The 23,523-nt window shown below is 42.8% G+C and overlaps 1 non-coding gene across 1 annotated transcript; it reads right to left on the bottom strand.

Moving 5' to 3' along the window:
• Positions 1-6,883: 6,883 nt before the first annotated feature.
• On the bottom strand, positions 6,884-6,956 carry trnaa-agc (transfer RNA alanine (anticodon AGC)). The gene has a single exon. It is a non-coding gene; the product is annotated as a tRNA-Ala (tRNA).
• Between the last annotated feature and the right edge of the window lie 16,567 nt (positions 6,957-23,523).

Here is a 23,523-nt window from a genome sequence, read left to right as displayed (position 1 = left end):
GAACTGTGTGCTGTGCTGGTTGAAGTTGCCATGCTGGTGCTGCAAGATGGCAGAGTCTTTGGAATGCCGGAGCTCGTTTCTTCACAAGCAAAAAAAATCACTTTGAGAGTATCCCTATCTCTTATTTCACTGGTTGACATAAGATTAACATATTCATTTCCAAAGTCTACATCCTTGTATTGGAGCCTGAACTGCTCTGTAAGTCCAAAAGCAGTCTTTATCTCATGGACAAGCTGATCCACAGATGCTGGCATCCCTGACGTGAGGGTAAGTTTTCTGGCATCATCTCCACCAAAAACAATTCTCAGGTGGATGGGACTTGACATCTTTCACTAAACCTATTCTAGAGAACAAACATAGGAAACAGAAGTTACATAAAGTACACAACCATTACTGCAGCTTCATATCAGAACTTCAGCTAATGGTTATTTTCATAATTAGTTGATCCAAATTTTTCCAGAAGGTCACTCCAACTGTATAACTTGTACCTTGACTTCCTTTGTTACATTGCAGTGGCTGTGCATTTGGTGCAGCTTGTAGGGCACAGCAGTAAACCTTAGCATGTAAAAAAATCTAAAAGTACCAAAAAAATCTCTTAAATGCTCTGAATACTTTTGATGCAACTGGCAGAAGCAACTTCACACCATCACTAGAGGTGTTTGTTTTTCCAAGTGTCCACCAACATGGTGGGAAGAACTGCTACAAATCAGACTTTAAGACACATTGTTTAATGCAGAAACAGCAGTTTCACTGGTCTTGCCAATCTTGGCCAGACTCCCTTCACAAAACTATAATTTTAACATCATCATAATCAACAAACTAAGCGGAAAAAATAGAACCCAGCAAAACCATCTTGGCTCATCTTTCTGCTGTTCCATTGATCACTAACTGTGGTTTTGTCAAAATAAACCTGTTATTCACCGCATTAATTGTGAAAATGTCCTGGCTGTACATGCAGCTTCTCCCTGCTGCTTCTTTGATGTCCCCCCTACCTCTACTTCCTTACTCTGGTGGCAGGGTGGGACAGTGGCAACACTGTCGCCTTCACAGCTAGAAGGTCCTGGGTTTGATTCTGAGGGCGTATCCTCCACCATGCCTTCGGTGCCTGCTGCCCCTTAAAGGGGCCTTTCTGTGTGGAGTTTGCATGTTCTCCCTGTGTTCACCTGGGGATATCCTTCATAAAAATGAAACTCCCCTCTAAAAAACATGCATGAAGATCACCACTTGACCAATGGTGACAAAGAAGAAACTGGGTTCCCAGGCACGGAGGAAGGACTGACCAGGATGGGTCAAAAGCGGCGGAAGAATTTCACCAAAGCATGGCGTGTATGTGCATGTGCATGTAGTGTGACTAATAAAGGATGTCTTTCTTCTTTATAAATCTACATTTTTTCACATCAATGTCTGTGAATAAGAGGTTTATTTCACCAAAACCAGAGCAGGTGATTGAATAGTGGAAAATGAGCCAAGCCCGTTTTGGTGAGTTTTATCTTTTTGTGTTTGCATGAAGATAAAGATTTCAAAATTATCATTTTGTAAGAGGAATTTGATTAGTTTGGAGAAAGGAATTAAACAACTGTTTCTTGTTAAACAAAACACATTTTGCTCTTTAATATGGTATGTCTCAGTGGTTCTTTCCTTAATATTTTCAGACACTTGGACTAACAACCTGAGCCAGTCCAGGGCAAAAATAAGCACTTTGGTGGACTTATTTGGACAGTGCAGTTACCTCAAAGAATTACACTGAACCAAAGTTTTGCTTCTGTCAGCTGAAATGTTCTTCCTCAATATCAGACCAATTTCAAGAATTGTTGTTCCCATCAGTCACTTCAACACAAAAACATGACAAAATAGATTAAAAATTGAAAACGAAAATAGAGCCCTATGTTTTTGTGCATTTGTGGATAAAAATCTTTTCATAGATTTTCTTTTCTTTCAATTAAAATTTTCGAGGATTGAGTGGTTGTGGAGAGACCTGTGGGCAGCTGTAACATGCATCAACTATGATGTTCTCCACTACCTTGAAGAAGAGGGCTTCCTCAGCATCACCAATGATACACACCTCTTCTGCTGTCACTTTGTGTTTCTCCCACGCCTGCAGGATGACCTAGATACTTTTCACAATGGTTGGGACCATCATTCGATGAGAACAGAAAGCCACATGACCCCTAACCAGCTGTGGGAACTGGGTTGTACACATTACCCAATTCCAGGACCAAATAACACAGAGGTACATGCAATGGATATTCTTGACACTGAGTGGGAAAACAGCAGACTTTGGTGTACTTACCACTCGAGCATCATTCCACACACAGCATGCCCTCTGATCGATGGACAACTGACAGCTTTAAGAGATGCAGTTAACCCAAGAGCTGCATCCCAGTCCTTTGGCTGCGATACTTACATTGCTGCGATTCAATTTTGTGAGCAGTTTCTTGGGCTGTAAAAGAACTGATCAGGAAATCAGAATGGCTTTTGTTTTGAGTAGATAAAGACACTGAATCAAATTGTCCTGACTACGCGTCGACGCGACGCGTAGTCAGGATTTTTTGGAGGTGCGCGTCAGGCTATGGTGTAGGGTCCGCGTAGGGGTCTGCGTCGACGGCGGAGGTACGGCGTCGACGCGACGCAGAAGCGTAAACCAGGCTTCAGCCTGCGACCACAGGGACAGTGAGGAGATGGTCAGAGGAGACATACGAGACACTGCAGGGCTGTTTTGAGGTGACAGACTGGCAAGCACTCTGTCAGTCGCATGGAGAGGACATTGATGGGCTCACAAAGTGCATCATGGACTATATCACTTTCTGTGTGGACTCCACTGTCCCAGCCAGGACTGCCCATTGTTATCCAAATAACAAGCCGTGGGTAACAAAGGACATCAAAGTCATCCTCAATGAGAAGAAGAGGGCCTTCAGAGCTGGTAACAGGGAGGAGGTGAGAACAATACAGGGGGAACTGAAGGTGAAAATTAAGGAGGCTAAGGAGAAATACAGGAGGAAGCTGGAGTGGAAACTCCAGCAGAACAACTTGAGAGAGGTCTGGAGTAGAATGAGGACCATCACTGGCTTCAGAACGACCAACAACAGAGGAGTTGAAGGCAGCGTTGACAAGGCCAATGAACTGAATCTGTTTTTTGGTAGATTTGACACTGCAGGCCTGGTTCATCCCCCCTCCGACTCCTCTGCTGTCTGTCCCTGGACGACCACTATCAACCACTTCCCCACTCCCCCCCTCCTCCCTCTCCTCCCTCTTAAGCCTGGTTTACGCTTCTGCGTCGCGTCGACGCCGTACCTACGCCGTCGACGCAGACCCCTACGTGGACCCTGCGCCGTAGCCTGACGCGCACCTCCAAAAAATCCTGACTGCGCGTCGCGTCAACGCGTAGTGACGTGAACGTCGAGGACTGTGATTGGTCCGTTCAGAACGTAATTTTCGGTTCAGTCGCAGCCCTATGGTCGCAGCACAACAACACCGCCATTTTCAAAGTTTCTGTGGTGAGAGCTACAGGAAAAACTGGACCAAGCCGAAGAAAGAATTATCGAGGAGGTACGCAAGTACGACCACCTCTACAACTCCTCTTCGCGACAGCAAGAGCCCCCCGAAACCATACAAAGACACAGCCACACCCCCCTAGCGGCTTGGCGGTGAATAGCGGAGCAACGCGTTCCCTCGACGCAGAACTATGAATGCTCAGTGACGGCATAGGGTGTACGCCGTAGGTACAGCGTCGCCGCGACGCCGAAGCGTAAACCAAGCTTTACACCTCCCCATCCTCCTGTGTGAGCCCTCTCCACACCTCCTCCTCTGGCTGACCCTGGAGAGACTCGTCCTGACTGTACTCTCCAACCTGAGGACTACACCCCTCCCCCACCTGTCACCTCCACAATGTGCTTCACTGCTGACCACGTGAGAAGACAGCTGATGAGACTCCACTCAAACAAGGCTCCAGGCCCTGATGGTGTCAGCCCCAGGGTGCTCAAAGCCTGTGCCCCCCAGCTGTGTGGAGTTCTTCACCATGCCTTCGACATGAGCCTAAGTCTCCAGAGGGTCCCCATGCTGTGGAAGATGTCCTGCCTTGTTCCTGTGCCAAAGACGCCACGACCAAGGGCCTCCAAGGACTACAGACCTGTGGCAGACCTCCCACATCATGAAGACCCTGGAGAGACTCGTCCTGGAGGTCAAGCCACTCTTGGACCCCCTCCAGTTCGCCTGTCAGCCCCGCCTCGGAGTTGAGGACGCCATCATCTACCTGCTCAACCATGTCTACGCCCACCTGGATAAGCCGGCGAGAACTGTGAAGATTATGTTTTTTGACTTCTCCAGTGCATTTAACACCATTCGTCCAGCTCTATTGGGTGACAAGCTGACAGCAATGCAGGTGGGCACCCCCCTAGTGTCCTGGATTGTGGATTACCTGACTGGCAGACCACAGTATGTGTGCCTGCAACACTGTGTGTCAGACAGAGTGGTCAGCAACACTGGGGCCTCGCAGGGGACTGTCCTCTCTCCCTTGGATGTTGGATGTATCAGTAAGGGTGATGAGGATGAGTACAGGACTGCTGTGGACAGCTTTGTCACATGGTGTGAGCAGGCTGAGGATGGTGGATGCCAACAGACTCAACAAACTGATATGCATGGCCAGTGATGTTGTGGGAATGGAGTGTGACTCTGTGACGGTGGTGTCAGAGAGGAGGATGCTGACTAAGCTACGAACTATCTTGGACAACATCTCACACCCACATCATAATGTGCTGGTCAGACACAAGAGTACTTTCAGTGAGAGACTCATCCCAACAAAATGCATTCCTGCCTGTGGCCATCAAACTTTACAACTCCTCCCTCTGAATGGCCCTTGGACTTTTTCACTCCCTGTCAGATCTTTCATATTTATACTGCAGTTCATATATCATATCATATATATCATATATATATCATATATATATACTCAGTATATATATTTTGTTTTATATATGTATATATATTTTTTCTTTTCTAATTGCACTACATGTTAAATCTCTTCTATCTCTTCTATTCTTGTAAGGAGCACCTGTAACGTAAACAATTTCCCCTCAGGAATCAATAAAGCATTTCTGATTCTGATTCTGAATCATATTTTGTATTTTTGCCTGATCTGAATTGTGTTATTCTTATTGCTTTGGTAAGAGAAAGAAACAGAAGAAGGTACAGCATAGTAACATTGCAAAAATGAAACCAGTACAGTTCATTTCACTGTAAACACCAATATTAATGATTTATTTAATATAATACAAGGAATGTTACAAAAAAGGCTTTCATCCCCTTATAGTTCACTTAACCCCTGCTTGAATGATATCAGTGCAGAGATTGTTCACAAGGAACTGAAAAACTTAAGATGTACATATATACCACATTTTTATGTGAAAGCTGAGATTGACAGATGTTTCGTAATACTGCAAAGGACTCTCAGTAACAGTGTGGAAATAAATTCAGTATACAATAAGAACTTCTTGAACGCTTGCAGAGATAGTTTACAAGTAACATTTATGGGAAGTACTCCCTTAGGTTAGTTCCCTTCAGTTTTACAAGTCTTTAAACCATAATTTAACAGAACAACTAACAATTTAAAAATGAACATATTCTACTAAAAGATCAAATCTTGTCTGACAAGGGTAAATACAGGCCAAATGTCACTCACACAAGACCAAATCCTGTATGGCAAGTGCAAATACAGGCCAGGATGTCGTTTTTAAAAGATGTGTAATCCTTGTAATGCCCTGGGATGCGCAAGACAGGTGGAGGCTGTGGGGTATCTTCTCTCGACCACTTCTACGGAGAGACTCGGTGGTAGAATCTCCAATCCGGTCCAGAATTTGACCAGGTCGGTCATTTCAGTTGGTGTTACTATGGAGTAGAGTAAAAAGGAATTAAAAATCTCTTTTGACTTTATTAGTCATCAGGATAAATGGCCAACTATGGCACTAACAGCTTACACTCAATAGGAGATTAGTCAAACCCTTGAGAAAAGTTAACAGAAAAATAATTGTTAGAATGAGACTGGTTGGACTCGACTATTAAGCTGTCAACAGCAACATCATATATATATAAAAATCGGGAGGATTTTTAAAAAAAATAAATTCATGTCATGTTGCTGTTTCTTGCTCAATAGTGTCTCTGTAAACCTACCATTAGCAATGAACTGTCAAGATAGCCTGATATGTGGCATTTGGTGTCAACTGAACAATCATCATCATCGTTGCTATCCTCATGAGGCCATGTGAGTCGCTGAAGGAGCACCTGCATCCTAAAATCACATGTAACTTTTGCACTCTTTTGTAGTTCTTTGATCAAACACCACTGGTTGGTACCCATGATGTCGATTGTTGTGTATGTAGGAAAACAGAAATAACAAGAACAAGATTGAAAACAGACAGTAATAGATGCTGACCAGGAATTAACCATAATATTTAGTAGTAAATAACGGAGAGAGAGAAGAGAAGAATCAGGGGGAGACATTCCCCTTTATTATCACACACACATGCACACAGCACACGGAGGTGAAATTTGTCTTCCGCCTTTGACCCATCCTGGTCGTCCTTCCTCCGCGGCAGACCAGGAGCGGTGGGCAGCCAGACCGGCGCCCGGGGACCCATTTCTTCTGTGTCACCATTGGTCAGGTGGTGATCTTCTTGCATGTTTTTAGTGGGGGTATATTTTTACGGAGGATACCCCAGGTGAACACGGGGAGAACATGCAAACTCCACACAGAAAGGCCCTCCTCGAGCAGCAGGCACCGAAGCATGGTGGAGGACACACCCAGTGCCCGCAGCGAGATTCGAACCCAGGACCTTCTTGCTGTAAGGCGACAGTGTTGCCACTGTGCCACCGTGCCACCGAAAAGTCTTCTTGGAGGATGCGGGCATCGATCCCGCTACCTCTCGCATGCTAAGCGAGCGCTCTACCATTTGAGCTAATCCCCCGATAACAGAGAGAAGATTAGAAGATCAGAGTAATTAAAATTAACCTCAGGGCTGAAATTTCCTGCTCCCTCTTTAGGAAAAAGCAAGGCCACTGTGTCAAGGTCTTTGGGTCATCAGAGTCCACATTGGGGTTTCTTTAAGACCTCATCTCAGCTGCTTAATTTGCCTTGTGACACATCCTATTACCTGTTAATAGTAATAAGACAGAGGATAGAACACGTAAAAGCAGGGTTGAAGAGCAAGATAGAAAAACAATGATTCCATTTGAATACATTTATTATGCTTCAATTCACTGGTGAATGAAGAAATAATACTGTTAATAATAATACCCACCATCTTTTATGTTTCTAGGAAAATAAGTTTTGTTTTTTTTTGTGTTGTTTGTTTGTTTTTTTACCTTGGGAATAAATTAATCTGAAAAAAAGTGCAACAATTTAATTTTGTCAGACAACTTTTTTTCTTTTTTTCTTTTTTTTTTTTTTTTTAGAAACTTAGCAATGGGCATTTATAACCAAAACATCGCTCACAGGATAAAAAACAAGAATTGTGACTTTCACTCACAGCATGGATCAATAGCTTCTCAAAAAGCCATCTCCTGTTTTTCTCAGTTAGGGAAAGGAGGTCCCAGGCAAGGGCCAAGTCCTGGACACGCTGTTTATCCTTATCTATCCCACTTCAAGCTTCAAGGCAGAGGGAAACTAATTATTAGATAGAAAGAAATATGTGTAATGCCAGATACTACAGATGGGGGACAAATTAAAGGAAAAAACAGAAATACCTGACCCCTACAGTGAAGGGGATTCATCCATAGGGATCACTGAATAGTCTGATGAAAATAATGTGAATTATATGCTATGGTCTTCACAGTCACCAGATCTGACCAAATTGAACACCTATGGGAGATTTGAGGCTGATGTGTTAGAAAGCGCTCTCCACCACCGTCATCAAAACACCAAATGAGGGAATATTTTTTGGAAGAAAGATGTTCATCTCTCCAGTAGAGTTCAGAGACTTGTAGAATCAGTACCAAGAAGGATTGAAGCTGCTCTGTCAGCACATGGTGGCCCAACACCTTACTAACACTTTATGTTGGTTTTTAATACTAAACCTCAGATCTTGATTTGTTACACCACCACTGGCTGCATCCCATTGTTGCGAAGGTTTTCGGCACGTAATCACCAAACCCGTTGTTCATCTGTATGGTTAAGCATATAGCGGCTCTCGTCCATAAAGACAACATGTCACCAGTGCCCAAGCTGTAATTTTTTCTGCAAAGTCGAGCAACTCTGTGTTGGACAGTTAGGCATGGACACTTGGTTATTTGTCTTGCTCGGTAACCATGCTGAAGCAACCTTTGATTTACAGTTTAGCAAGAAACATTAATTCCATGGTGTCTTCTCCACAAATGATGAACGCGACTCGCTGGCATTTTCCGGTTTCTACGGCACTGATTAAGCAGTTGTCGATCATCTCGTCTGGTAGTCAGTCATGGTTGTCCTGGAGATTTTTGTGGCCTCAAACGACCCTCCTTTCTGATAATGGCATGTCATTATTTTTATAACATTAATATTACTGCCACCTACTACACATTTCATACTCTAAACTGACCAAAAGGACCAAACATAAACACTGGCTACACATGCCAGTCTAATTTCTATTTCTGGATGGTCATAATATCATGCACATTGATTTGCTACCTACTTATTTTTAAACAGTTTTGATTCTGTTTAGTATTTGGTTCCTTATTTATCTGCATTTCGTTCTTGCACCTAATTCTCTTTACGAATACCATATATAGATTTACATCACTGTCATCATTCCTATCATTGCTGCTGTGTTTCCATATTGTGACTATGGTACCTCCTATTATTTTACTGACACCTGTAGGAGAACAAGAGACCTGCACCTAACCCCTGCATTCCTTCAGGAGAGCTGGGGAGGACAGACATTACCACATCCGGATAATGCAAACAATATGTTGGATTCAGCTTTGGATGTTCCCACAACTCTAAACTCACAATTTGTATGGTATCAATGTTTTTTCCTGTGTTTCTAGCTTGTAAAATGACAAAGCTATGATCTTAATCCTCACAAGCATTTTTGTACAGGTTTCTACCATGAAACTAGAGACTAATAGCGGTCAGGTTCTAGATATGTTACATGAGACATAATGAGTCATGAGCCATAATTAGTAGTTCTTAATTTGCCAAATATAATCTGCCTTTCCTTGTTTCTTTGCTCTATTAGTTAGTTATACTATTAGTTATCATATGTTAGTATTAGTTTTACGCCCCAGTCTAGGGGAGCCAAGACGCAACATAAAAGAGTGACAAAAAAACAAACTTTGTCTCCAAATCAACAAATATTCTACGACCAAACCCAGGTTCAATAGTAAACAATCAATTTATTGGTATCAACAAAAAGAGACCTGATGTACAGGTAAAAAAAGGGCCACAGCCAAAACAAAACAAAATAGTGCTAACTATATACAGTGTTACAAACGACCAACCAAAACCTGAAGAAGATCCAAAACCCACCACCACAAACCACACTACCAAAACTAATTCTACCACAATACACAACCGAGATCTGGGGACAAAGTTCTTTTAGTTCAAAACGCCAGAAACATAGGAGCCACTGCTGTCAAGCCGAGTCCCCCGGCGAATGAGAAATCCCTGGTTTAAGAGAGCTGGATGCTGCAGCAGGGACCAATCGGAGAGCGACACCACTTGGTTTATGGAGGAGGGCAGGACCAGCACAGCTGCTCAAAAAAAAAGAAGAGCACACACTCACACACAAAAACATGAACCGGACAAAAAGACGCCACAGGACCACACAGGAACAAACACATAGCACAATACGGCCAGGGCCGTAACAATTAGTATTGAAGAATATTCCTATTAATCAACGAAATGTGTATGTTTGTGTCAACATACATGTTGTAAACAATGTCGATGTATGATTGGAAATTAATCATTTAAACTCTGTGATTGACCAGAGCAAGCAGATGAGATGAGATGAGATGAAGCAGATGAGTCCATTGCAACGTTTAGTTAATGTTTTTCTTTTATAGGATGACATAACAGCGTTCACTTGTAAATCATTCTAAAGCACGAAGTGCCATAGGGTATATTCCCTGCAGCCTGCGGCAAACACTTACTTCACTTCCTCTGCACTTTAGTTTTTCTTTAGTTTTTGAATTTGTCTTAGTGCCATTTAGTTATTTTTCCAGTCTTGTAACTTCAGTTTTTGTTTGCCACGCTAAATTGCATAACTTTTTCAAAGTTAAAGCTGAACTCTGCTTTTCTTTAACTGTTAAGGCAATCACATAATAAAATTTTTGTAGATATTTTTGGGGTGAGCCCTATGTTCCCACAGCCCTGTGTTCCCACATTTCTAGGAAATTTTCAAAATTAGGTCTTGTGTTCCCACATTTCCTTCAATTTAAGCCCTATCCTCCCACAAGATTTTCTGGAAGCACTAGCAGTAAATAAATGAATCAATGAAGGAGTAATTTTATTTTGAACAGAAGCAGCAGAAATCATCACAATGAAAATCATTACAAGACAATATAAAATAGGCTGATCGAAAAGGGTTTCGGCTGAAGCAGAGCTTCGAGATGCTGAACCCTTGTTTTTATTTCCTTAAGTTAGACAAACAAAACCAGATAAGTACAAATACGCATATGGTATACACATGTAATACAATCACATGCTACATATATACATATACATACTACATACACATACATACAGTCATGGATGAAAGTATTGGCACCCCTCTGGAAGTGTTGGTTGTCTAGCAAAAGTCGCACACTTTTGGAGGTTTTTTGATAAAATAACCAAACCAGGATCATTTCAATAACGTAACACAACTAAAACAACAATTGGTATCCCCAAATTCAACACAAAATACCACCCATCTGTCTAGGCCAAATAGCCGCTTTTCTTCTGTTATCGACGCCAAAGGACTAGCCCCTGAAACATCTCTCTCTGTCCAATATTGGCTCTCAACACTGCAGCTTGACTGGTTCTTCCTGTTGGACCACATTGCAGATTGGAGTGACCAGTGGCACCGGGGTCCATTTGGGTTCGGGACAGTCCATCATCAGAGCGCCGCTGGCACAGAAGTAGGCGTCCTCCACGACGCATTTGATGAGTGTTGGTGTCGTAGGCTATACAATCTTAATTCTTATTGGACTCGCTTAGTCATTAATTCAAGAAATTAACACTGCATTTGTGTCCTCATTCTCTTCAAAACTTCTTCTCACTATTGCCAAAATCATTCATCTTATTATCCTGCTATAGCTTCTTCACCTAGTTTTTTATATTACATCACATAATCCATAGTATTCATCATATCGTTCATTATTTAAATCCCTTCTCATTATTGTGCCAAATAAATAATACTTTTCACTCAAGTCGTTGTCAGACAGTGTCCTTTTGAGCTGGCAATAGATGATCACTGTATCAAGACCTTATGCTTCAGATGATGAGACTGATCTACCATTAATAAATCAATTATTATTAAATGAGCATTAAAAGAAAAGAATAAATAAAATCCTTCTGATCTGATGAAGGTTGGTGCCCTTTCTACATTAACAAGTGCAAACATTCCACCTATTGTTGTTTTATTTTTATTCAGACTCAAGAAGGGTTTCAAAAGAAGTCAGTAGAGGGCAGTATAACACATTCTCAAGTTTCTGTGTCAAATTACTGTTTCACAACACTCCCACTTAATTTTACACTGGCACACAAGCACTTAAGGAATTTTAACTAAAAACAGTATTCTATCTCCAAATAATGTCAAGATAATAAATCCTTTCAACTCAAAACTTGCAAGAGTTTTTTTTTCTTACTCCCCCCCCCCCTTTTTTTTTTTTTTTTTTTTACCTTGCTTACAGTTATAACATAACATATTGAACAATAAACAGTAGTAAGCATTTTAAGCATACTTAAACATGGCAAAGTCCAATCTCTCTCTTAAGATACTCAAACTTCTGTTTTGTCAGTGGCTTTGTCAAGATATCTGCTTTCATATCCACTGTTGGACAATACTGCACTTGTATTTGTCTGTTCTGCACACATTCACGAATGTAATGGTAGCGAATGTCTATGTGCTTGGTCCTTGAATGATTGTCCTCCAGGATCACTGTTGGTGAATCACTCATTCCAAGATCACTCAGTAATCGCCTCAGCTAGGTACTTTCTTGAGCTACTTGGCTGAGTGTGACATACTCTGCTTCTGGTGTTGAAAGTGCAACAGTTGCCTGTTTCTTGCTGAGCCAGCTCACTGCTCCTCCACTCAGTAAGAATACATCAGACCTTCACATTTGCATCTGCTGGTGTCGCAATGGGATTCCATACTTCTGAGAATGGTTTCAATGTAATGCTTCTGATGAAGAAGGACACAGTTGTTTGCTTTGTCTTGGACAACAGAGATGCCCAGGATATAGGACAACTCACCCATGTCCTTCATCTTGTAGTGCTTCTTCAGAGCTTCTTTCAACTCATCCATGCTTTCCCTTGATTCTGTGATCAAAATCAGATCATCAACATACACCACTAGTATCTCCAGCTCCTGTCGAGATCTCACAAACACACATGGATCTGATGTGCTCTGTGTAAAGCCAATGTCCTTCATGAACGCTGTGAAAGACTTGCTCCAGCAGCGAGGAGACTGCTTCAGTCCATATATTGACATATTCAGTTTGCACACTAGATGTTCCTGTCCTGGTTTAACGTATCCTTCTGGTTGCTCCATGTAGATTTCCTCTTCCAGGTGTCCATTTAGGAATGCAGTTACTACATCCATCTGGTGTACATGTTGGTTATTTTGGACAGCAAAGGCCAACAATGTACGAACTGAGTCAAACTGTACCACAGGTGAAAAGGTCTCATCATAGTCAGCACCATACATCTGTGAATAGCCTTTAGCGACAAGCCTGCACTTGTGTCTCTCCACTCGTCCATCACTGTGATGCTTGACTTTGAACACTCACCTTGATCCTATGGCCTTGCGATCCTTTGGTAAATCCACTAAGTCCCATGTCTCATTTTCCAGCAGCGACTCATATTCCAAGTTAGCCGCTTCCTGCCATTCCTTTGCATTAGGACTCATCAATGCTTCTTTCAGTGTGCTTGGCTTTGTGACACAACACATATTAGCATAATGATCAGCAGTGACCATGTCAGAAAACTCATCATATCCATACCTCTTTGGAGGTTTTCTGACTCTGCCACTTTCTCAGGCAGGTGTGTTGACAGTGGTCTCGTCAGCTGGTGTTCTCCTTTCATCTGTGTTGATGGTTACTTGATTCTCTGAACAGGACTCCATTTCCTGTTTCCAACCAAAGTCTGATTCATTGAAGATGACATCATGACGAATGAGAATCCTCCTCTTTTCTTCATCCCACAGACGGTAGCCCTTGGCATTGTTTGCATAGCCCATGAAATGAAGCTTCACAGCTCTCTCGTCCAGTTTTCTTCTCTGTGTGTCTGGGACATGAGCATAAGCAACACAACCAAACACTCTGATGTGACTCATGTCTGGCCTTTTGCCACACCATTTCTGGTAGGGTGCCTTTTTTTTTTTTTTTTTTTCAAAACACATGTGGGCAACCTGTTCTGTATGTAAGCTGCCGTTGCTATGGCCTCTGCCCAGTAGATCTTTGGCAACTTAGCATGAGATAGCATACTTCTTGCTGTTTCAATCAGTGTTCGATTTTTTCTTTCCGCAACACCATTTTGCTGAGGTGTGTGGGGTACAGTCATCTCATGGTGGATACCTTGAGCCTTCAAGTATTCTTGAAATTCACTTGATGTGTATTCCCCACCATTATCTGTTCTCAGTCTTGTGACTCTCTGCCCACACTCATTTGAGAATGTCTTCTCAAATTCTTTGAATTTGCTAAGGACTTCACTCTTCTGTTTCAGGAAGTAAACCTTGCAGCATCTTGAATAATCATCAATAAAAGTCACAAAGTACTTTGCTCCACCTATAGATTCAGTCTGCATGGGACCACAGACATCACTATGGATCAGCTGCAACTTACGTTTGGAGCGAATGTCTCCCACTGGCTTGTGTGGTTTTCTAGACAGCTTGCCCTCCACACACGCTTCACAGAAGGGGGTTTCTTTCTCTGCTGTAAAATCCACTCCAGTTACCAGATTTTTGAGTTCCTTCAACTTGCTGGTGTGACCCAAACTCTGATGCCACAGGCTGGCTGCTACTGTTGCACTTGATGCACCATGACAAACAGGTGAACTTCCCTCGACGTCCAGCTGATACAATCCATCAGATCTCTGTGTTCCCATCCCTAGAAGAAATCCATTTTTTCCACAAATGTAGCAGTGAGACTTCTTGAACTGCACTGTATTTCCTTTTCCGGTAGCAGCTCCCACTGAGAAAAGATTCCTGGATAACTTGGAAACATAAAGTACATCATACATTGGGACAGTTTTTACACCGCTGGATTTGAATGTCATTCCCAGTTTGATGTTTCCAAGTCCTAGGGCTTTCACTGCCCTGCTGTCAACAAGTTTCACAGACTGTGGCTCTGGAAACTGCTGGTAGACTTGAAGATGTTCTTTGTGACAAGTCATGTGCTTTGATGCTCCAGAGTCAATCAACCACTCAGCCTGTTATGACATCTCATCCTGGTTCGTCTCTTTAGCTACAAAAGCACTCTCAGATGAGTCTTCATCTTCACACATCATGCTTTTGGCCTTGTGGGTTTTATTTTTCTTTTTTCTGCTTGGACAGTCACATTTTATATGACCTTCTTTCCCACACTTGTAACATCTGAATGAGCTGGGTCTATCACCTCCAACTGCCTTTAAATTAGGCTGCATATCTCCACAGACTGTGTTAACATCGCCGATGCCCCACCAGATGCAGCACCATCATGATCAGCTTGCAAACGCTTTTGCTCTTCATTTATTAATGCTTGCTGAACAAACTGCAGTGTTAAATTGTCCATCTTTGTCTCCAGTGCAGTGACAAATTGTAGCATAGCTTGATGGTAAACTGCCCAGGAGTGTTACAATCTGGTCTTCCTCCTCAATAACAGCACCGATTGCTCCAAGCTGATCAGTAAGTTCCTTCATTCGCTTTAAATGATCAGTTAAGATTTCTCCCTTCATTTCACATCTGAAGTACTTTTTCTTTAGGAACAGTTTATTTGCAAGAGTATCTCTCTCAAAATGTCCTTTCAGCATGTTCCACGCCTCTTTTGGGGTCTGATAGCTTGTAATCAGGTACAACTGGGGGGGTACTTACATTCATCACCAAGATGGAAAATGCTTTTTCTCTCAGTCTCTCAAATTCTGCTTGTGCGTTAGCATTAGCATCTGCTGCTACCACCTCCATTTCCATTACCATGCTCCACAGTCCTTTGGCTTTCAGCAAGTGCTCCATCTGAAATTTCCATGTTCTCTGGTCCTCTCAGCTTGTCAATAAACAGCTTATCTTCCATTGTGAATCCCACAACACTGTTTATATTCCACAAAACTCCCTGTAACACAGCTTTTTAGCGACGCTCTGGGCCCATAACCTATTGTTTTTTTATTTTTATTCAGACTCAAGAAGGATTTCAAAAGAAGCCAGTAGAGGGCAGTATAACACATTCTCAAGTTTCTGTGTCAAATTACTGTTTCACAACAAAACCCAAAGGTTTAATTCCCCTACACACCGCATCTTCCTGTCACACATTTCATTCCCTAACCTCACCAAGATGACTAACACAGTGATCTGCTATCTTGCCATGTTAATATTGTTTAAACTTTTTTTTTATTATTATTATTATCTTTATTTATCTCTCTCTCTCACACACACATTTTTCATACTTTGTGAATGCAGTTCAACAAGGGGAAAAATATTCATATGTATATATATTGTATATGTGGGTGTATATAAGTATGTATGTACATATATGTGTAAGTCCATATGTATGTATGTGGTTTTGAATAGTGAGGCTGCTAACGTTTTAAGTACAACTACACTGGAACAATAATGAAAAACACCGGAAAATATGATGTTTAAATTAGATTCATGTATGAGTTGAGTGAGCCTGAGTAATCACAGCCCATAAGTTTGTAAGATTGCAAATAGCAAAAGTAGAGAATAAAGGCTTGCTGGGGCATGCCTCAAAATGCTGACTGTTTTAAAAAAAAGCGAGGTAGTTGGCAGTCTGCCACAGTTAGATCTGAAAAACGGTGACTGAAATTCCATAAGGCAAGGTAGTTGGCAATCTACCACAGTTAGATCAGAAAAACAACCTAAAGTCCCAAGAAAAAACTAATGGTGGCACAGCTTCTTAGACACCTTACTTTTCTTACCCACGGAAGTAAAAGACCCTTGAAAGATAAAAATCCATGAGCCACCCGACCTGCCACCATAAAAGCAGGACAGCAAGTGAACATTGTCAGGACATATAATCTTCCAAGTCAGCTAGAGATGACTTGGAAAACAAGTGCTGCGGGGGTTGTGGACAAAAAAAAAAGAACATTGCAACCATCCCACTGGGCCCATTGTTTGGAATACCAGAAGGACACAGAATAGAAGGACAAAATAGGGAGCTCCTAAATCCATGGCTGAGTATCACTGTTGTCACAAGAAGAGTTAAGTGGGAAATAGGCAAGTGGGGCTATATTACTAGGCACCCTCAGAGAGGTTGCAAAACGTTCGCACAAGAGGCGGAAAACTTAAGCCAGGAGTGACTGCAGAGAAAATAATAGCACTGATAAGGTAATAAGAAACAGACAGGGAGGCAGAAATACCCAGAGGTGCCCAGCAAGGCTAGATGGGGGCCAAATTAGGATCAAAAGGAGCAATGGAACAATAGAGAGACAACTCCGGCTTAATAAAAAAGCATTAATAAAAAGAGTTAGTAAAAAAATGCCACCCAGATCACAAAAAGCAAATTCAGCAGTGTTTGACAAAATTGTATGTTAGAACTGCAAGAAGCCAACAGTGGCCTCAAAAGGCATCTTCAAAATGACATGTTGCAATGAAATGGAAGCTAGCATAAGATTCTCAAGGCCAAAGACACTAGTGACAAAAGAGAAGGCAAGAGAACCAGAGAAAGAGAAGTGTTAAGGTGCAGCAGCAGAAAATCTGTGACTATGCCCTTAAAACAGCACCACTGCAGCCATTGATCAAAACTGCAGGACAATCCAACAATGAAGCTGAAGGGGCTTTTCAGGAAGGATGGAGGAGGAGGAGGATGTGCAGACCTTTCCAGCACTAGGAAATTCAGACTTTTCAAAACCATTTCAACTGTACGTTGCTGAGAGATTGAGGTATGCATGTGCAGTGCTGATGCAAGATTCCCCGACAGGAAAACAACCATTAGCTTATTGCATCATCAAGCTAGATAATGTCGAGGCAGGGTTGCCACCCTGTTACCTGAGATTGGCAGCAGCTGTGTTTGCAGATCATCCCAGTCCCAAAGAGACCAAAACCTAAGGAGCTCAATGACTTCAGGCCAGTCTCCCTGACATCACACGTGATGAAGACCATGGAGTGGCTGCTGCCACACCACCTGAGGAAACAGGTGTGCCAAGCCCTCGACACTCTGCAGTTTTTACCAGGAGGAGGTGGGAGTGGAGGGCGCCATTGTCTACTTGCTGCACCAATCCCTCTCTCACCTGGACAGGGGCAGCAGTGTGGTCAGGGTTACATTTTTGGACTTCTCCAGTGCCTTCAACACCATCCAGCACTGGAGAAGTCCAAGAATGTCTGGATAATAGACTACAGGCAGACCTCAGTATGTGAGACTGGGGAACTGCAGGTCTGACACCGTGGTTTGCAGCACAGGAGCACCGCAGGGGACCGTGCTCTCTCCTGTCCTGTTCACCCTGTACACATCAGACTTCCAATACAACTCAGAGTCCTTCCACATGCAGAAGTTTGCAGACGACACTGATGACACGATCGTGGGCTGTATCAGGAGGAGGAGTACAGGACACTGATCCAGGACTTTGTCACATGGTGCGACTCCAACCACCTGAACCTCAACACTGTTTAACATTAATGTCAACATTCCTCAACGTTGTGACTGGAATCTGTACAACATCTGTGCACCTTAACTTGCATTCTGTTTGCACTGGACATTCAAACTCTGGACATCTCATTTAAACTCATGTAAACACTGGACATTTCTACTTTTAATTCTGTTTGCACTGGACATTTGGACATTTTTACTTTTAACTTTTAATTCTTTGGTTGCTGTGCTTTAGATTATTTATTTCATGCCTTTTACTTAAAGTTTGTGGAATATGCTGTAACTTGAATTTCCCTTGGGGATCTATCTATCTATCTATCTATCTATCTATCTATCTATCTGGGAAATACTATTGCACCTGAGAAAATACTATTGCACTTGAGAAATACTAGGTCTCTATGTATGTGTTGGTTATAAGGTTCAGACTGGAGCCACACAAACCACAAGGATGCAGAATTGCCTGGACTTAATACTTGTTTATTATGATTTTAATGCTTGGGTTGAGAGGTGGTGTCACCGAGCCATGGTTCTATAGGAATAAAGGAAAGAAAGGAAACAAGTAACTCATGCCTGCTACATATAACTAAAGTACCATTAAATTAGAATACAATCCATCTTATAAATTCGTGATCCATAAACAGATCAAACCAAACGATTAGGCATGTTACAATTCTTAACTTACTTAAACTTAATGCATTAAAATAGGTCTGGATGGGGGTCACGTGATGCCGTCACCCTGAGCAGTCAACTGCTGCTGAGCTCCCGCTGCTAATGAGCTATATTTGTCTTTTAACGCTACCTTAAAAATAATAACCGCAAAGAAACTTGCATATTAGCTCCCAGACAACATGCCAAACACAAAAGCCTCCAAAGCCGCGGCAAACACGCCTGTTGAGGACCCAGATTCGAAGAAGACCGCGGCAGCTAGCAAGGATGCTATGCGTGCTGTGGACAACGAAGCCCTCGCTATGGAGATTTCACAACATGTCGCTGAGAAAATATCTGCGTTGATGGAGAAGAGGTTTGAGGATCTCTCAGCCACTTTGGACAATATTACTACACGCTTGGAGTCCAATACTAAACGCATTACCGAAGTTGAGAGCCGCGTTTCGGAGGGAGAAGATAACATGGCGACCATGGAGTCCAAGTTGAAGAGCCTGGAGACTAAAGTCCGCACTTTGGCGGAGAAGAGCCTTGATATAGAGGGACGCAGTCGCAGGGAAAATATTTTAATCTTCAACCTCAAAGAAAATACGGAGGGCCGACAGCCGATTACATTTTTTGAGAAGTGGCTGCCTACACTGCTGAACTTGGAGACCAAGTGCGGCATCATTAAAATTGACCGTGCACACAGATCCCTCGGCCAGTCGCAGTCCAACCGGCCCCGCGCAGTGATCATCAAGCTGCACAACCCGAGGGACAAGATGAGGATCCTGGCTGCTGCGAGGGAGAAAGGTACGCTGACGCATGATGGACAGACCATCTTCATTTGGCAGGACCTAGCGAGCGGAGTTAAGGAGATGAGACGCGCATTTAACGGAGTGTGCCAGCGACTTATTGAGATGAACATACATTTCTCTATGCGCTTCCCCGCTACCCTGTGCTTCACTCACGGAGGGAAAAATCACTCTTTCCACTCACCAAAGGACGCACTTGCCTACATGGACGATCTGAGCTGAACTGGAGGTGATGTAAAAATACATGTGTCCTGCCAGTTATAGATATGTATCTTCAATAAGTTTGTTATAGTAAGTTAAATTAGTTGCAGGTGTTTTTCTCACTTTACAAGTTATTATACCTAATGTTGTTGAATAGCTGGTGTTAAGCTGGTTGCTAAAACAGAAATATATTATTTTATACGGTTGTTATATGACTGTGAGCTCATGGTAAGCGGGGGAGCAGAGAGGTTTTTCTTTTTTCTTTTCTCTCTCCCTCAGTGATGGTTTTGCTCAGCTCCGTGGGCCCCGTTCAGTGGCTTCGGGACAGAGGGTGGGGGGAGGGCTGGGGAGGGGGGGTGTTTTGGGGATTTTGTTACTGGGTGTGTGTTGGGGTTTCATCGTTTGGGGATGAATATTTTGTTCATGATGTTCTGCCGTCTTTATTTACTCTCGCCAACATACATTTGATGCCATCTGGGAAATCTCCCACGAAGCTGTCCACATCTCCACCTGCAGGGGCGCTGAGCTCCTCTGCCCTGCTGCAGGGCCCTCTGCTTGATTACACATTCTATTTACTATATCTGTTTTGCTATGAGTAATCTTAAAATAGTCTCCCTTAATGTTAAGGGATTTAATAACGCTGTTAAAAGACAAAAGATCCTTACATTCCTGAAAAAGGAAAAAACACAAATAGCCCTACTGTCTGAGACTCACTTAAATGATTTGGAACATCTCAAACTGAGGCGATCCTGGGTGGGCCAGGTGTTTTACTCATCCTATAACACAAACAGCAGAGGATGGATACTAATCCATCGTTGTCTCCCATTTACTTTAGAGAAAACTATAAAGGATAATAATGGTCGCTACATCTTAATCTCAGGTTATCTTTATGGGGAACAGATCCTTATTGGTTGCATATATGGCCCAAATTCATACTACTCCGCCTTTTTTCCTAAGCTCCTATCTGAAGTCACATCACTATCCACACCTTATGTCGTGTTGGGGGGCGACTTCAACTGTGTCCCTGACCCAGGCCTCGACCAGTCCCCACCAAAACCTGGCCCATTCCCTCAAAAGAGTCTCAGACTGAAAGAGTTTTGCCATGATTTAGAGCTGTATGACACATGGAGAGTGACCAATCCCAGGGGGAGAGATTACACCTTCTTCTCCAGTCCCCATCAGACGTTCTCGAGAATTGATTTTTTCCTGACATCCAGGGTGGTCTTGGATAGGGTGGAAGAGTGCTCAATTGGCATATGCTCATTGTCTGACCACTCTCATGTGAGTTTAAGTATCAACCCTCCTTACGCTGATCCAGCCTCTCGCCACTGGAGGATGAACCCTTCTCTACTGAGCAGTCCGTCATTTATTGACTATATTACTGAACAGTGGAATATTTTTATTGCCGCTAATAAGACTCCTGATGTCAGCCCATCTTTACTGTGGGAAACAGCTAAAGCCTATCTTAGGGGATGTATTATATCATATACCACAGTTCAGAAAAAAGCTGCTTTGAAGGAACAACTTAGCTTGGAAAATATAATACAGCAGATGGAGGCACAATTTAAAAATGCACCCTCTAAATTTTTGTCTAAGAAATTAGAGGCAGCCCGCTCAGCCCTTAATCAGCTTTTAACTAAAAAGGCTGAGTCAGCCATTTTCTTTGCAAAGCATAGGCTTTATGAATCGGGAAACAAACCTGGCCGCCTCTTAGCAAGGTTGGCGAAAGGTAGAACAGAGTCAAACACAATATCCTCACTGTTGGATGACAAACAGACTAGACACCACAAAACCAGTGACATCAATAAAATAATGATGCAATTTTATCAGAAGCTTTATTCATCTGAATGTGAGCTTTCTGGGGGGAGGAGAAAAGAGTTCCTCGATAGAGTCTCCTTCCCATCCCTGTCAGAAGAACAAAGAGAAAACCTGACTGCACCAGTGACTGAGAGGGAGGTCCATGCGGCTATAGTGTCCCTGAGGGGTGGAAAGGCACCGGGGCCTGATGGGTTCTGTCCAGAGTTCTATAAGAAATTGAATCACCTGCTCGTTAGACCACTTACGGACATGTATCTGGACTCCTTTGAGACTGGTCGCCTCCCCCCAACACTTAACATAGCAAATATCACTCTTATCCTTAAGAAAGATAAGCCACCTGATGTCTGTGGCTCATCCAGGCCTATTAGCCTTATCAACGTGGATAATAAGCTACTATCAAAATTGCTCGCAGCAAGATTAGAAAAGCTCCTGCCTTTCTTAATAAATACTGATCAAACCGGATTTATACAGGGCAGGTTATCTGTCACAAATGTGCGAAGACTGTTGAATGTCATACAGTACTCAAAAAAGACAAACCATGGAGCACTCGCCGTATCTTTAGACGCTGAAAAGGCGTTCGATAGGGTGGAATGGAAGTATTTATTCGATGCTCTTGAGAGGTATGGGCTGGGGGGCGATTTTCTTAAATGGATTAAGGTGCTTTACAGCTCCCCACAGGCCTGTGTTGTCACTGGTGGCATGCAATCATCACCTTTTCCACTGCATAGAGGGACGAGACAGGGCTGCCCCCTGTCCCCGCTACTCTTCGCGCTAGCAGTCGAACCCCTAGCGGAGGCTATAAGACAACATAAGGACGTACATGGGGTGACAATGGGAGGGAAAACCCATAAAATAGCCCTGTACGCCGACGACATCCTGCTATTTTTGACTAAACCAGATTTATCTATACCAGCTATTCTCTCTATCATTCAGGACTTCGGCTCATTCTCAGGTTACAAGATTAATTATGGAAAATCTGAGGCTATGCCATTAGGCTCTACCGATCTGGCTTCACTCACCAACTCCCCCTTTAAATTGTCCCCTACAGGCTTCACTTACCTTGGGATAAAAGTCTCACCTGATCTGACTGAGCTGTGGAAGCTTAATTTCTCTCCTATAGTAGCTACAATAAAGAGGGACTTAGACAGATGGCATGACCTCCCGTTATCCTTTATGGGGCGCATTAGTTTAATTAAAATGAATATATTGCCTAGGTTATTATATCCCCCACAAATGTTACCCTTATGGATCTCCAAAAAGGTTGCTTTTGATATAGAGAGGGCATTCTCTAAATTCATATGGCATGGCAAAAGACCCAGACAGAAAATTAAAATCTTACAGTTACCCTCAGATGAAGGTGGCCTTGGCCTACCAAACATAACCTATTATAACTGGGCATGCCACGCTCGCTTCTTGTGGGAGTGGCTGCATGCTCATCTGGACTCCAAGCCCTGTCTATAAGACATAAGACGATAAGAAAAAGCTACACCGGGACATCAAGAGTAATCCAATTGTATACAACACAATTAGAGTGTGGGAGAAGATCTGTAAACACCTAGGCAGAGGGGGTTATGCCTCGTTTCTGACCCCTCTTACAAGAAATCAGGATTTTCCCCCGGGTCTCCATATTAGTATTTTTGACAGGTGGCACGATAATGGGGCACGTGTGATTGGAGACTTATATGACAATTTGATGTTAATGACTTTCCAACAACTGCAGTCCAAATTCAGCATCCCTAAAGAACATCACTTTGGCTTTCTTCAGATCAGACACTTTATTGGATCTAAGACCCTATCCCCTCCTGGTCTGGTCATATACAATGAGGTTGAGAGGTTCCTTATTTCACGAAAAGGTGTCACCGGTTTTATTTCTTGCTTCTATGCACTACTGTACTCTCTTAATACAGGCAATATCACAAGCGTTGCGCGGAAGTGGGAGAGAGATTTTGACACAGAATATATTGAGGATGACTGGCAGGAGGCCATTAAAGTTTTTAAATCCACCTTTACATGCAATAGATTGAGAGAAACACAGTACAAGATACTGCACCGTCTACACCTAACTCCATACAGATTAAATAAGATG

The sequence above is a fragment of the Chaetodon auriga genome, chromosome 18 (genome assembly GCF_051107435.1).
Source record: "Chaetodon auriga isolate fChaAug3 chromosome 18, fChaAug3.hap1, whole genome shotgun sequence".
In the NCBI taxonomy this organism is placed as follows: domain Eukaryota; kingdom Metazoa; phylum Chordata; class Actinopteri; order Chaetodontiformes; family Chaetodontidae; genus Chaetodon; species Chaetodon auriga.
The sequence above is the reverse complement of the archived record's forward strand: the minus strand, read 5'-3'. Positions and strand labels throughout refer to the sequence as shown.